General features: G+C 44.9%; 1 pseudogene; it reads right to left on the minus strand.

Moving 5' to 3' along the window:
• Positions 1–545: 545 nt before the first annotated feature.
• LOC147683342 (transcription initiation factor TFIID subunit 13 pseudogene) lies at positions 546–14474 on the minus strand (annotated as a pseudogene).
• Positions 14475–14701: the final 227 nt, after the last annotated feature.

Genomic DNA, 14701 nt, shown 5'->3' on the forward strand with positions numbered 1-14701 from the left:
TGGCATTCTTTTATTTGCTATTCATCAAAAAAGAAACATGACAAACAATTCCAGAGATTATACACGTGATATATACTTCAAAGTATGACATGACTGAAATCAACACAATTGTTTAGCACATTATCAAGTACAGAGAGTGTGTGTATTTGCACTGTTTGTAAAAATCCCTCTGCAGGTAAGTGAAGAAAAAATTTGCACTCGAAAACAGGTCCTCAACCTTCCAGAGAGATTAGGACACACAGAGGAATGTCAGTATGTTTGATAATGATATGAAGGACAATGGAATATTTTTCAAAAGATATAGGAACCAATACAAAAAATATCTTCTAATATTTATACTCAAAGGCATGTTTTCTTGAAATGTGTTCTCTGAATGAGAGTAAACAGAAGTACAAGGCATATGCCAGTACCCTAGCACTGGAGGTTTATCTGAAAGCACCTTCATTGATCCTACCCATTAATGTTTTTAAAACTACAGTGTCCTTTGCAAGGTCCAACAAGCATATTGGGACTGCCCAGCAGGATGATGTGCAGTTGATTGGTGATCACGAGCCATAGTTTGCCTCGTCGAAAGCTTTCCTAGCACTTTTTAGTTCCTCATTCATTGTTAACAGATCTTTAACTCTGGCAAACTTGCACGGGTCCTTCTGGATCAGAAACACAATGTACTCCACCTGCACTCGACCCTGCCGCCCAATCAACATTGCCTTGTGTGTCATTTCAGTGATAAAATCGATCACCAGATCCTCTAGGATATCCGCAGACTCTGTGTAGGGGTTCTGGTCGTCCCCAAATCCATACATCATGCAGCGCAATTCTTTGGAGAAGAGTCTCTTTCTTTGCCCCTGGCCACCATCGGTGCCACAGCCTGTGTCTTTATTGTCATCATCGAATGTCTGATCTTCGTCCTCATCTGCCCATTGTATTTACTATGGTATGAATTAATTTTCATTCTTCTACTATAGAAATGCCATCTGCTGATTATTATACAGTGTTAGAATATATACGTGTTCATCAAGGGTTTACTCCAGGAGAGAAAGGGGCCCCTGAAACATTGCCCCCGACAGCTTGTATGAATGTATATGAACAGGAGAAAAATTGAACATGGCTTTGAAATGAAATGTTAGACTTCCAGGGGTTCAATGCTACCGAATACTTCAAATGTTTTCACACATGTAATTTTACGATGGATAAAGCGATGACAATACCAATAGTCAATACAACAGCTGGGTTTTGTGTCCAGGGGAAGTACAAGTAGGAGAGAGTAATTGCAATTACATGTATATGTTGAGCACAAACAGTAGTCCGCCTTTACTCCCACCACATAGTGTCTATTTTGTCTGTGGGTCTCAAGCTTATGTTTGGATTCCAAAGGGTTGGTCAAGTACTTGTTATTTTTCTTTCCTTCTTACGCCAGTGTATATAGCATTGTCCATTTACCATAGGGACCATTGATTACAATGTAGGAGTGCCCACCTGTCCCAAGTTAGAAGGATTATTAACACAGAAGGTATAGATCAGACAGATATCACTTTGCAACAGTATACAGACGCCGTGAAGGGTATTGTGCCATTTTGGGGCCCAATTTCCGATAGCCTTAACATTCGTTGGCTCACAAGAGTTGCAGATGGAGTCATTAATACAACTGCAGGGATTCTGATGAATATTACAGCTAAGCTCAGGCTCTGGGACTCGTTGCTTTACAAAACCGGATGGTGTTAGACATCATCCTTGCTGATTGGGTCATTGGCAGTACTTGCTGCAAATAAATACCTGACCACGCCCCTAATGTATACTCTGCTATTCAGAAGCTGCACAGACTTGCATCCAACATCCACCAAGAGAATGGTACTTGGTCTCTCTCTGGATGGTTCTGGGGTCTGTTTGCGTCCTGGGGTTGGAAGATTCTCATTTTCTTAGCTATAGTTACTTGCCTACTTTTCACTTGTTGCCTGTGCATACATTGTCTCCCTGCTTGCTGTGCTCATTGTGCAAAGATTCTAGCGCCCAAACCGAAGGGTTTAGTATCTGACCCTAAGACAACTGCCATGATGATGCAGGATATACAAGACCTCATGTCAATAGATGAAGGTATTTTTTAGTAATGATAATGTATATATTAGCTTGCAATTGGTAGCCCTTTCATTCTGTAGGGAGTTGTTTGCTCTAGATAATAACAAAATGTTAGCAAATGCTAAAAGGAGAGTCTGTCAGAATGAAAATGTTTTTGGTCAATTTCCCTTTAGAAGTGTACGAATTAAGTTAGCATTTGCGGCACCATTTAATATTAGCCACCATTTTGAGCCATGATCAAAACTAGCTTATGTCTCACTTCGTGTCTGCCTCACTGAAAAGCAGCTGCCAATGTGTCCTCTTTATGTGTATTCCTTCAAGGGTGAGTTTGCTGTGCTAATGAATAGAATGTTTTAATTGTGCATACCTTTCTGACTAGATAGGCTTACTCCCACCGCTCAGAGCGGTGAGGGCAGGCAGAGTAACCTTGAATACAAGCTAATGTGTGCCTGGTCCAAGGATTGTAACTCATCTTTCTGTATCTCCTTTGTTCATTATCTCCCAACTGGAAAAAATGGGAAATGTACTTTATACCTTACCGTGTTGTCCGAGGCCATTCCCCTGTGCAGCAATCCAAGGAGGCTGGTTAGACTGGACTCCGCTCAAGTGTATGACTAATAAATCACTTTGGTTTGTATTCTCTACTGTCCGACCAACTCTTCATTTGTATGGAAGTCTGAGAGGTGGTCCCGAGTGACCCGGGTGGTCCTAATCGGGTCACTTCCTTTACTTATGAAAGAGACAGAATACCTCATAAGAGATCATTGTAAAAATACCCCTTTGCAAAATTGCCTCTCTAGAAGCTGAGAGGCATTGCCTTAGAATGTATGGATTATGCCATGTTTTTAGATTGAAACTCACTGTTCATTGAGTTTTCATGATAAACCTCTTCACACCTACTTTTATTAAATTAGATATTCCTTGACTTGCATATAATTTCAGTGTCCCCAGTGCTCAATTTGAGCAGCCAAAGGCAATTTTTTCTGGGGATTGCAACTTATTTTTCCATATCTGACATTTATTTTAGAGCAAGAGAGTGAAATTCAAACAAAACAGAAAGCTGGAGGATGAGCAAGTTGGAAAATCTGTCAGAAAGGGAGAAAGCAGGAACCTGTACGGGTGAGACAAAGGGGCAGGGAGTTCCTGGTAGTGGACTAAAGAGGCATGAGGTGGATTTAAGTTACCATCCTTAGTATTCGGCACACCAACATTTAACTGCTTCGGCTGCAGACTGCTGTGCGGATCTTCGGGCACTGCACTCTTTTTTTCACAAATTAAGCATTGAACGTCTCTGAGCTATGCCTCTTTCAACTACTTCTCAGTACCTTAGCAACCAACCTTTACATTTGCTGCTTTACTTTCTTCAGCTTGGTTCTATTTTAGTGCAACCAGCATGTCTACCTACAAACTTGGCACGATCAAAGATCTTTCCTGTGCCAGGCAGAGACATAATGGCAAGCACCCTCTCCTACTGGCACATGGGCAACATTTGTTTCATGTTGAGTCAAGCGATATTACACTAATTGTAGTGTAATTGCATTTAAATAGCACTTAGTGGCATTGAAGAGGCAATGAATTGAAGTACTTTGTGAGGAGAATCATTCTACACCGAAACCCAGAGTTAGTGGTTAATCCATTGATTTATAGTTATTATTGATGATTGGAATTAGTCTTGAGCTCTCAAGAAATTATTTCATATATTTACACTAATTTATTTTGGGACGGTTAAATTAAGTTTAGTCTTTAGGAGTTAGGTGTGATCATTAGTGGAGGCTATGTGAGTTCATGCAAATGGTTGGTGAGGTGAATAGATGTGCTAGACGATATTATGTACTCTTAGGTTTTAGGGGTATAGTTTCAAAGAAGAGGTTCTCTCCAAAATGGGGTAAGGGCAATTTGCAGGGATATAATATTAAATATTAAGGCAGATAAGGATGTGACTTACAGTAGACCATACACAGAAAGAGAAGGTATACAAAGAATGGAAAATAGAAGAGGGTCATTCACAGTAAAGAAATTAGAATGAACACTCAAACGTTTTAGGTCAAGGTCATTTTTTTATTAAGGGCATTAGGAATATAGTGGGAGGAGGCTCTTTGAGATAGCACACAGTCTAAGGATGTAAAACTGTAGAAAGAAGCAACATTATTTGTGTGCGAAATAGTGCAATATAATGTACTTACTGATAAGGACTAGTACCATTGAACCATTTGTCCCTGCAATAAAATGTGTTTGGCTGCTCCACCAAACTAATGGGCAGACAGCCTACACAATGGTAACATTTTTTCAAATCTAAAAAGAGGAGAAGCCAACGAAATAGAAGTACAGTTGAGCACTTAGCATGGACATACTATAAAAGTACCCCTGTAACCACCCACAAAAACGTGGCACAAACTGTACATTTCCAAAATTTGTCGGAAAAAAGTGATAGTACTATGCTTTCCGATATCGATAACAATAAAGAACATGGAACAATGTAAGCTGTCTAGATAAATACCTCCAAACGCAGCATTGGCAAAAAAAGACCCACAACAAGACTCCTACACTTGCCTTGACTTAGACCTTTGCCCTATCATCAAATCCCAACAGCCATGTAAACTCTGTATGATGAAGGAGAATTCACTTCAAGATGGGCTAAAGCGACGAAACCTAACTGTCCTGCCTGTAATCATGATAGGTAAGACATTACACACGTCCTCTTTTTCTGCCCAGCATATGGCGAAATTCGGAAGTGCTGGATCATCCCACTTTGCAAGAACTTGGGCTTTAGGCACTGTGCTCTCGCCCGTAGAGTCTTAACTTATGATACTACCCCCCCCCCCATTGTCTTCGCTGTTTCCAGGTTTCTTCTCGGTATGTGGAGGAGAAACTGTTATAATCCACAAGGACTAAGGGACGACCGCTTCCATTCATAACTATTACTTTGATATCTACTGTTTAATAACTTTTTAACTTGATGTATTTATATCTTAACATTGTGCTTGTACATATTTTATTGCACTTTTATGGTCTATAACCGAAATAAAGTTATCAAAGTAAGTAAGTATGATGAAGAGAACTTTACCAAGATCCAAAACGGGTTGATGAATCCCCCTGTCTAAAATGTCAGCTGTAGTGGCTTTATTAAAAATATCCTTCAGCTTGTTCCTCCAGGCAATCCTGTGCAATTCTTTCCTCGATTCAGGTCACTGCTTTTACAGAATAAGTAATCAAAAGCAGGAATGTTCACCAAACTTCTGGCACACCTAGGTGTATTACCGAGCCACTCAAGTAGGCCTTGATTTCTTTCTAGACACTGCCTGCCAGTGTGGCTTATATTCCCACAGCTCACCATTCATTTCCACTGTTCCCAAGCATGACTGTTTGGCAACATGGCAAGAGAAAAAGAGCTTTACATGGTCACGGGAAAAATATTTTGCATGTGGCCAAAAGCTTTTTACAAGGGAACAAAAACACATTTCCCATATTTTCCACATAAACTGTGAAATTGTTTCAAAACAAGCCAAATATCTTTTTAGCTCATTTAAGCAGTTCACATGCTTCATCTTTGTCATATGCCAATGCAGTTAGTTACATTTTATGTTAAGTAAATGAACTGCTCGAGCTGTTTGGCACTCTTGACTGACTTTCTACAAGTTATAATTATGTAAAACCCTGCTTGTTGCAAATGAAAGATTTTTTTTAAATTATACCGACCCCTTTACACTTGATTTGTTGTTGCTTTGGCTAAACACTCTTCTGACATGTGAAATGTAATAGATCAATGAGTATTCTAAAATACCATTATTAATAATTATATTTATTAATAATGATTACTCCTCCTCATTGCCCTACACCCCTACTGCTACTATAATTACTACTACTAACAGTATAGTTCTTACAACACAAGTGGTTAGCATCTATCTTTTATGATTGTGTAAGAATGTGAAAATAACTGGGAGAGGGAAAGAATTCACAAATAGTTTTTACTGTGAACATTTTAAATCACTCTGGTGAAAAGTTGTAATTTGCACATGCATACTGTAGAGTTGGTTTTCATAGCAATAAGAGGGTCATTTCATGTCCCATTGTACTGCAGATTCAGGATGGCACATTTTGCAAGAAAACGCTTGCATCCTGTAATTTCCCCTCATCAGAATGTTTCCTGAAAAACCTCACACAAATGTAAATAGGGAAAAAAAGGCCCATAGTGATGGAGCAAACATGGAGAGTCATTGAGGAAACACAAATTCCCACTCTAAACCCTCACAACCAAGTTTTAACATGTAATCTGTTATTTGTTGGTTTGGGATTTGATAGCAATTTAGTTTGCTTCATATAATGAGGGCCCAATTTAGATAAGTGTATAATCCGATTTAGCCTAGTTGCCCCTGGGTAAATTATTCCACTTGCATACAGTGAGCAAATCTATAAAAGAGTTGTGTATTCCTATAAGAGTAATCTAGCAAAAAGGGAAGAACATATAATGTACCTTTTTGTTACACATAACAAATGTTTTGCAATGTTTATGAGCATACTCATGCCTGCCTTTTGTAACGAAAGTGACATTTGGAGATGTGCACCAATTAATACACAAATACAATAATATGTGTCTGGAAGGGTGGCATGAAAAGGAAAGTGTTTTTCTGAGAGGCGAAAGGGCAATAAAATAAATAAAAACTAACCCTTGTGAAATATGTACTCTGCATAAATTCACAGAAAGCAGAAATTATGTATGATTAACATTACAGAAACAGTGTAAAGTAGACTTCTTGTTTAAACCCTTACATTTTCATGAATACTCTAGTGCAAGAAGAAGTTACATATGAGTATCTCATGTACAATTGGAAGCCATAACTTAAAATTACATTTCCCAGGAGCCTATGTGATTTAGGTCCTTGTTTTTGTATATATTTCTGAAGAGACACATTATATCTTTAGTTCAGTCAACTGTGTTGCTTTCACCAATAAAAACCAAGGTTCCCATTTGTGTGCATTCCGCTCACTCCTCAATAAAACTTTGTGCTTTTTTGTTGTTTGTAACACTTCCAAACTTGCTCGTCAGTTTATGCAGTGCCTTTACAGTTTTTCTAATGCAGAAATTACTATGACCTTTTCCCTCCTGAGGCGGAAGCCGGGAGGTCTCCCTCTTTCCTTGCACTTTTTAAACTTGTGTGTTTTGACTTTTAATGCTGTGCCATTTTTGCTTTGCGCTTGAATAATAAGCGTCAGAGTTTAGAGTTCAGAGACTTCCCAGCGCTCCTAGGCGCTTCGCTGCTCCCTCACCCTTCCTTGATCTTCAGACCGCCCTCGGCCGAGCATTGAGCCGAGGGCTGGGATCTGACTTTGGCGACCATATTGGGTGTAGGCCTCGCCGTCCACGCGCTCTAGCAGCGCTATAAAAAGGAAATAGATTCTTTGCTCAGGGATTACCAATTGCTACGAACTTTTCCCTCCTGAGGCGGAAGCCGGGAGGTCTCCCTCTTTCCTTGCACTTTTTAAACTTGTGTGTTTTGACTTTTAATGCTGTGCCATTTTTGCTTTGCGCTTGAATAATAAGCGTCAGAGTTTAGAGTTCAGAGACTTCCCAGCGCTCCTAGGTGCTTCGCTGCTCCCTCACCCTTCCTTGATCTTCAGACAGCCCTCGGCCGAGCATTGACGCCGAGGGCTGGGATCTGACTTTGACTTTAACCGATCCCATCTTGGACAAAAACGCCAATCTCGGCGAGGACTGAGGCCACGCCCCCTGAAGGCCACGCCCCCCTGTCGCAGTACTTAAAGCGCTGACCACTAGCGCCGTAGTCAGACAATCGCTCACTCCTGAGGCGGAAGCCGGGAGCTTTTAGAACTGTTAAAAATTACTTTTGTGTCACGAAATAACTTGTTGATTTTAAAACTCACCACGCGCTAGCAAAGCGCCAGGGCACTCACCTTTTGTAATTCACGGCGAGCAGCGGAACTAGCGCTGTCTCGTAACCGATCCCATCTTGGACAAAAACGCCAATCTCGGCGAGGACTGAGGCCACGCCCCCTGAAGGCCACACCCCCCTACCCCCTACATCATGTGCTGTCACCGGAAGCGCAGCGGACGAGCGCAGCGGGAGCGCCGTTTGCGCGCCGAAGGCGCGCCTAAGGCAAGCCCGTCTGTGCCCGTCCGTGCCACGGCCGGGCCCAGGGCCGGTCACGCTGCCCAACCTACGGTACGTACAAATCAATTACTTACCTATACCCGAGCTGATTTACTTGCTCTAAATCACAATAATAATCACTGTCTTAACATTATCAATGCCGAGACATGGTTAGGACCCGCATGCTGCCAACATTGCAGAACTCTCCTCACTCCGGAAAAACAGCTACCTAACATGAACAAAGTAACCTCGCTTCGAGGAGCCTTGATCAATGCGAGGTCCATTTGCAAAAATGGGGAGCACATTCTTGACCTCATTACGGAGAACGACATTGACATGCTCTTCATAACTGAAACATGGCTGAAACCATGGTGCAACCGGATCATAGCCCAAACTGTCCCCCAAGGATACCTCATTCAGAGGATCGACAGACAAGAACTCAGAGGAGGTGGCCTAGCCATCATCCATCGAGATTCTCTGAAATACACTACCATTGAACTCTCAGACGTAAAAGGGGCAGAAAGCATGGGTTTCTGCATCCAACTAAATGAGGAAAATACCTTCGCGGGAGCCCTCATCTACCGCCCCCCAGGACCCCAAAACGGCTTCTTCGAAAGTTTCGAAGATGCTCTCAGCACTTTAACCTTAAAATACGCAAATTTCACAGTTTTGGGTGACCTAAATTTCCACCTAGACAAACCCAACGACCCCAATACCATATGGCTCAACGACTTAACCAGTATCCTAGGACTGGAAATACTGACCAAAATGCCCACGCACAAAGCAGGCCATATACTAGACTGCATTTGCACCAATACCAAAACCCTAACTGTCGAAAACCCGCTGATCCAAACCTGGACCGACCACTGGCTCATTCCTTTCAATCTAACCACCAACAAGAAATTGTCTAATACCGCCAACCTAAAAATCGAAGTCCCGATGCAAAAAGACTGGAAAAAGCTTGCCAGCTCACCAAATCTCCTGCTCACCGCAGAGAAATCCAAACCGTCGCTATCTGGAGACACAGAATCAGACTACAAAATATTTTGCAATTGGATCTCAGAGTGCTGTGGTCCGGCCAACTCAGAGAAAGTAAGAAAAAAACAGAATAGAAAATCCGCACCCTGGTTCTCCCCCGAGCTAAAAATCAAACGCACAGAGATCAGAGCTCTCGAAAAGAAATGGCGCCAAAACTATGATCCTAAGGAAGCTCTTGCCTATAAAATCGCTAGGAAACTATATCACTCTATGATAAAAAACGCCAAAAAAGACCATTTTCTTCAAAGAATCAATCGATCCAACAATAACCAGAAACAGATCTTTAAAATTGTTGACGAGTTTATGAACCCCAGAATCCTCAGGCAAGAAATACCACCCTCACTGGCTCTCTGTAACGACATAGCCGACTATTTCGAACAGAAAATACTTAAACTTACCACAGACTTCCCTGACCCTCCTGAACCCCCCCCTTACGACGCAACGCGACCAATCGACAACAAACCCCAGCTGAAAAATTTTACTCACATCAGTCTCGACGAATCCCGACAAGCAATTCTCTCCAGTAAATCAGGCTCCCCGTTCGACCCATGCCCCCCATTGCTGCTCCACACTCTAGTGGACACGGTAAATCCAGCCATAAACTCCATCATAAACTCCTCTTTGGCCACTGCATCCATTCCGGCTGAATGGAAGCTCGCTGCAGTCAAACCTCTGCAGAAAAAACCCCTTCCTGACCCCACTACGCTCTCCAACCTTCGCCCCATCTCGTTGCTTCCACTACTGTTTAAACTGACCGAAGCTGCAGTAAATAAACAGTTGACCAAACATCTAGAGGAAAACCACCTATTTCATCCTAACCAGGCTGGTTTCAGGGCCAAACACTCCACGGAGTCAGCCCTCCTACATACTGTAGAGACCCTCAAGATGGCACTGGACCAAGGGAAAAAGGCCGTCCTGATCCTGCTCGACCTGTCGGCGGCCTTTGACACGGTCTCACACCCCGTGTTGATAGGCCGCCTGACAGAGTCAGGGCTAGCAGGAACTGCCCTCGAATGGCTGAAAAACTTCCTAAGCCATAGGAGACAAGTCACCATGCTAGGAAACTACTGCTCGGATGAAAAATCCTTAAAAACTGGGGTACCCCAAGGCTCAAGCCTGAGCCCGGTTTTGTTCAACCTTTATATGACCCCCCTGATTGAACTCATCACATCCTTTAACATCAGCACGATATCTTACGCTGACGACACCCAGCTCATCCTAGTACTGGATAACAACTCTTCTAAAGCGGAGGAAAATTTAAGAAACTGTTTGACGGCAACCTTTGAATGGATGCGAACGCACCATCTAAAATGTAATTCAGTTAAAACTGAAATCCTCCCTTTTGGCCAAAACAACCTTTTTTCCCCCACCAATTGGTGGCCCCAAGATGCGGAAATCCCACCAAACACCATCACGTCGGCCCGCAACCTTGGGATAAGGTTTGATGAAGCCTTATCCTTTAAGCAACAAGCAGGTACAGTGGCAGGGTCCTGCTTCAACATCATCAAAGGTCTTAGAAGGTTCTTCGACCTCCTTCCCCTAACAGCCAGAAAGACTGTGGCAGTAGCCCTCATCACATCCCGCTTAGACTACTGCAACAGTATCTATGCAGGCTCAAACAGAGCTGTTCTGCACAAACTGCAGATGGTTCAAAATGCCGCCGCCCGCCTGGTGCTAAGACTACCCAGGAAATCATCTGCCTCAAAAGCACTCAAAACCCTGCACTGGTTACCCATCCACAAAAGAGTGCTATTTAAAATCCTGCTCATCACGTTCAGAGCCTTCCACCAGTCGGGACCGACATATCTGCCCCAAAGGTTTGGAAAATACACTCCCTCACGGTCACTCAGATCATCCAACCTAAACCTACTCGCAGTTCCCAAGTTCAGACTAACCACAAAAGGTGGAAAATCCATCGGAGTACTTGGAGCCAAAGCCTGGAACAAGCTCCCACCACAAATGCGCTCGATCCATTCCGAAAAACTGTTTCGTAAAACGCTTAAAACATGGATCTTTAAAGCCGAAGACTCACTCTGCTTAGCGTTAATCTAACCTACACTTTATTCATAGACCAGGATCTATGAATATGAACAACCTTAAGCAGCACCCCCCCTTCTTTTTCTCGGGACAGTGATGTCTAGCGCCAAGATGCTCCCTGGAGTGTAAGTGCGCTTTACAAAAGCCTATTCACATTCACATTCACATTCACATTCACAGCCATATTGTGTGTAGGCCTCGCCGTCCACGCGCTATAGCAGCACTATAAAAAGGAAATAGATTCTTTGCTCAGGGATTACCAATTGCTACGACCTTTTCCCTCCTGAGGCGGAAGCCGGGAGGTCTCCCTCTTTCCTTGCACTTTTTAAACTTGTGTGTTTTGACTTTTAATGCTGTGCCGTTTTTGCTTTGCGCTTGAATAATAAGCGTCAGAGTTTAGAGTTCAGAGACTTCCCAGCGCTCCTAGGCACTTCGCTGCTCCCTCACCCTTCCTTGATCTTCAGACTGCCCTCGGCCGAGCATTGACGCCGAGGGCTGGGATCTGACTTTGGCGGCCATAATGGGTGTAGGCCTCGCCGTCCACGCGCTCTAGCAGCACTATAAAAAGGAAATAGATTCTTTGCTCAGGGATTACCAATTGCTACGACCTTTTCCCTCCTGAGGCGGAAGCCGGTAGGTCTCCCTCTTTCCTTGCACTTTTTAAACTTGTGTGTTTTGACTTTTAATGCTGTGCCGTTTTTGCTTTGCGCTTGAATAATAAGCGTCAGAGTTTAGAGTTCAGAGACTTCCCTGCGCTCCTAGGCGCTTCGCTGCTCCCTCACCCTTCCTTGATCTTCAGACCGCCCTCGGCCGAGCATTGACCCCGAGGGCTGGGATCTGACTTTGGCGGCCATATTGGGTGTAGGCCTCGCCGTCCAAGCGCTCTAGCAGCGCTATTAAAAGCACGTACTCTCCTCCGCGCAGCGGACGCGTACAGCGGACGCGCCGGACCTGCGCCGGAGTCGCGCCAGAGTCCTGCCCGTCTGCGCCCGTCAGCATCCCGGAGGCGTACGACGTGGCAGACTCCCTACATACTCTTACTTCAGCGCTACTATGATACGCTACTCGTCCCTGGAGCTTCGCTCTTTTCAAAAACCTTCTTACGCCTGTCATGTGGTATTCCCTGGCCGCTTTAAGGGCAAGCGGAAATGTCCGGGCTGTAGTTGGCATCTCGCCAGTGTCCCGCCTCCTATATCCAGCAGGGAGGTGGGGAACGCTAAGCATCTTTGCTTACTCCTTAACACCAGATCTGTCCACAGACACGCCCAGGAAATCTTTGATCTCCTGGCTACTGAAAAACCTGTATGCCTGATGTTGACAGAGACATGGCTGAGTGAGTCATCACACCCCGACATTGCCACCGCGATCCCCCCTGATTATAACATCTTCAGGCAAGACAGAGTGATGGGTAGAGGGGGGGTGTGGCTCTTGTGGTACAAAAAGCCTTTACGTGTTCCATCATCCACACGGAGGCTATCACGGGCGCCGAATCCCTTGCTTTCTCCATATCCCTGTCATCCCAACAATCTTTCAAGGGGCTCGTAGTCTACAGGCCTCCAGGTCAGGCAGGATCCTTCTTTGAGGAACTTCAGTCATTAATTTCAACTTTGGCTCTAAGAGCAGAGCACTGTGTACTGGCCGGAGACTTTAATTTCCATATGGAAGACAGCTCTGACCCGGATACTTCCAAAATGATCGATATCACGGCCTCTCTGGGCCTGCTCCCCTATCTTTCTGGACCAACCCACGATAAAGGCCACACACTAGATCAGGTTTTCTCTACATCCCCGGTCGAGGTGACAGCAGTGCTGCCGGTCTTATGGTCCGACCATCGGCTAGCCTACTTTTACATACTAGGCACTAAGAAACCAGCAACCACTGCCATGAGACATCAGGGAACAGCCTCAAGGGCGTATCATCGGGTGACCCCTGGAGATGTTGGCCGAGGCCCTACAGGACCATCCCGTCTCCTATACCGGTGATCTGGATAAAGATCTTGAAACCCTGCAGATGTGGCTTGTAGACAGGTTAAACGATCTAGCCCCTGTGAATCCCCCTCGGACCACCTTGAAACGGGTCTCGGCACCGTGGTTCACTGAAGTGCTGGCGCACTCCCGTAGGCAGTGTAAAGTGGCCGAAAGGGTGTGGCGGTCTCAGTACGATGCCGAGGCAAGGCTGACCTATAGATCAATGATCAAAGCCTACCATCGGGAAGATTTCCAGGAAAAAAATGCTACTTCGCTAGGAGAATCGAAGAAGCAGCTAACTCCTGCTTCCGCCCCAATTTAAGCACCGAGACGGCGCTATTGGAGGTCTCGGAGGCAGTCAAGGAGGCACTGGATTCAGGAGGCAGGGTTATGCTGGTCATGCTATATTTGTCGGCAGCCTTTGACACCGTCCCCCACGAGGGTCTCCTCGCAAGACTCCATGAAATCGGTCTGAGGGGGACGGTGTTCAGCTGGTTTCGTTCTTTTCTAGCCGACTGCCGACAAATGGTCTGGGCCTCCCCTGGCTCCGCCGAGATGTCACCACTGGGAGTTCCCCAGGGCTCCGTGTTGAACCAGACTCTATTTAACATCTTTATGACCCCTTTGACGACACTGGTGGAGTCTTTCGGGGCCCAGATCGTATCCTATGCCGATGACACCCAGCTTCTCTTCACCTGCCGGAAGGGAGAAGAGTTTGATGGAGAGAGTATCCGTGAGTGCCTTGAGGCTGTTTTTAATTGGTTCCAGCTAAACAGCCTCAAGTGCAACTCAGATAAATCTGAGATACTCTTTTTCGGATGTCCATCTGATCCGGACTGGCATGGGTGGTGGCCCGCTGACATGTTCCCCCGGCTCATTCGTCCCAGTCAGCTAAGAACCTGGGAATTAAAATCGGCAACGGGCTGACGTTCAAATCCCAGGGGGCAAGATGGCGGCGGCTCACTAGTCCGCTGTGAGACACTCTCCTGTGCCTGAGTTAACTGAATGGGCTAGTGGAGGGGCTAGGATCCCGGGATACCCATGAGGACACCGTGAGAAATGCGATAAACAACTGGTGCAGTAAAGGACAAAGCTAGCAATAATTTTCTGCCCTGCAAGATGAATAATGAGTGGCGCCTGTTTTAAACCACCCGGAGTCTCATCGCTCTTACCTGAGCAGCCACACTCACGACTTCATTTCATCGCGTCAGCACTCGGCCTCACGGTGCTCAGACTCTTTTTTCAGCTCCATCAACAGTCTTGTTGTGCTTCTGGCATCGACTATCCCCAAACGAAGACGCTGATGGCTCCGAAAAATGCTGCGGCGGTAACAGCCGCCTCGAAGACCCGTGCAGCCAAGCAAGCGCTTCGTGATCAGAAACTTGCTGCCAGGCGCGCTGGGTCATTAACAGACAAAGCTGCCGGATCGGATGGGGGACAAGCCCAGCTCCAACTCCACCCAAAGCAACAGAGAACTAC

Source organism: Lissotriton vulgaris, chromosome 11, assembly GCF_964263255.1.
Source record: "Lissotriton vulgaris chromosome 11, aLisVul1.2, whole genome shotgun sequence".
In the NCBI taxonomy this organism is placed as follows: Eukaryota; Metazoa; Chordata; class Amphibia; order Caudata; family Salamandridae; genus Lissotriton; species Lissotriton vulgaris.